This window comes from Myotis davidii, unplaced genomic scaffold (genome assembly GCF_000327345.1).
Source record: "Myotis davidii unplaced genomic scaffold, ASM32734v1 scaffold172, whole genome shotgun sequence".
Lineage (NCBI taxonomy): Eukaryota > Metazoa > Chordata > Mammalia > Chiroptera > Vespertilionidae > Myotis > Myotis davidii.
The window spans coordinates 3,300,463-3,301,561 of record NW_006284343.1 but is presented as its reverse complement, the minus strand read 5'-3'; the positions used below and the strand labels follow the sequence as shown (position 1 = coordinate 3,301,561).

The following is a 1,099-nucleotide window of genomic DNA, read 5'->3' as shown; positions in this document are numbered from 1 at the left end:
TAGACTCCCAGTCCAGTCCACTTGCACTGCACACCCGCCGGTGGGGACCCCCATTCCCAGACCTGCAGGAGAAAGGCCCGGCGGGCAGGAGGCGAACAGCCGGCTCCGGGCTCAGCCTCCTGCAGGCGTGGCTGGCCCCACACCGGAAACGGAGCCCGTGAGCCTGACTGCAGGTGGAGGCCGCGGGGGTCAAAGTCTCGAAATGGGCCCATAGCTCTGAACAAACGGGCCCCGCCAGGGCTGCAGCCCGAATCTGTGACCCAGCAGAGCACTGACATGGGCCAGGCCAGACCTGAGAAGGTGGGGAGCTTCTGTAGCTCAGCCTGGGCGGGGAAGTCTGGGGGGTCCCCCTCCCCCTGTGGGGTCCAGAGACCGCAGGGCGAAGGGCCAGCACAACAGAGAAATGGCAGAAGTGCAAGGAGAAGGGAGGTGGCGGGCTAAGACCCCAAAAACACAGGGTATAGAAGGGCGTTTGTAGGGAGGCTGACGCTGGCGAGATGGGGCTGACCCGGGACCCCGTCCTTCCTCCAAACATCCCTGCGCCTGTGGGGACCCTCGCCCCCGCCCCCAGCCCCGCAGCCTTCCAGGATGGCCCAGGAAGAGGAGCCGGCCGCCGCTCCCACCCTGCGGGCAGGGACAGGGGAGGGGTGCTGCGGGGCCCAACCGGGGAGACTCCAGTTAGTTTCTGCCCAAAGTTCGCCAGGTCGCCCAGCCCCAGAAAGAGCGCTTTTCTTGAAGCCCCAGAAGTAAAACTCCGGAGTCCCTCGCTGGCACGGAGGAGTCACCCGGGTTCTGGCACAAAGGCCCCCACACCGCCCTCCGGCCCTCCCCCTCCGCGCTCAGCTCCACCCCGCAGGCCGCCTCCGCACCCCTCCTCCCCTTCCCACCGCTGATTGAACTCCTCGTTTCCAGTTTTCCCGGCCCACGAGGTTCCCAGACGGGAGTGCCGAGCGCGGAGGGTCCCGGGGGAAGGGGACGAGGGTGGAGGGAAGGGGCGGCGGTGGAGGGGGAGGTCTGGGAGGCTGGCAGAGGGTGGGAGGCCGGGGAGGTGGCCCGGGTCTGGGGCGGCGCAGACTCACCTCCCGGTAATCCTCATCGC

General features: G+C 68.2%; 1 protein-coding gene across 1 annotated transcript in view; it reads right to left on the bottom strand.

Annotated features, from left to right (window-relative positions):
• Positions 1 to 1,093, bottom strand: part of TTYH2 (tweety family member 2) — a 42,862-nt gene extending 41,769 nt beyond the window's left edge. Inside the window, exon 1 of the mRNA XM_015570706.1 lies at positions 1,080 to 1,093. The gene's annotated coding sequence lies outside the window, so the exon portion shown is untranslated. The remainder of the gene's footprint in view (positions 1 to 1,079) is intronic.
• Between the last annotated feature and the right edge of the window lie 6 nt (positions 1,094 to 1,099).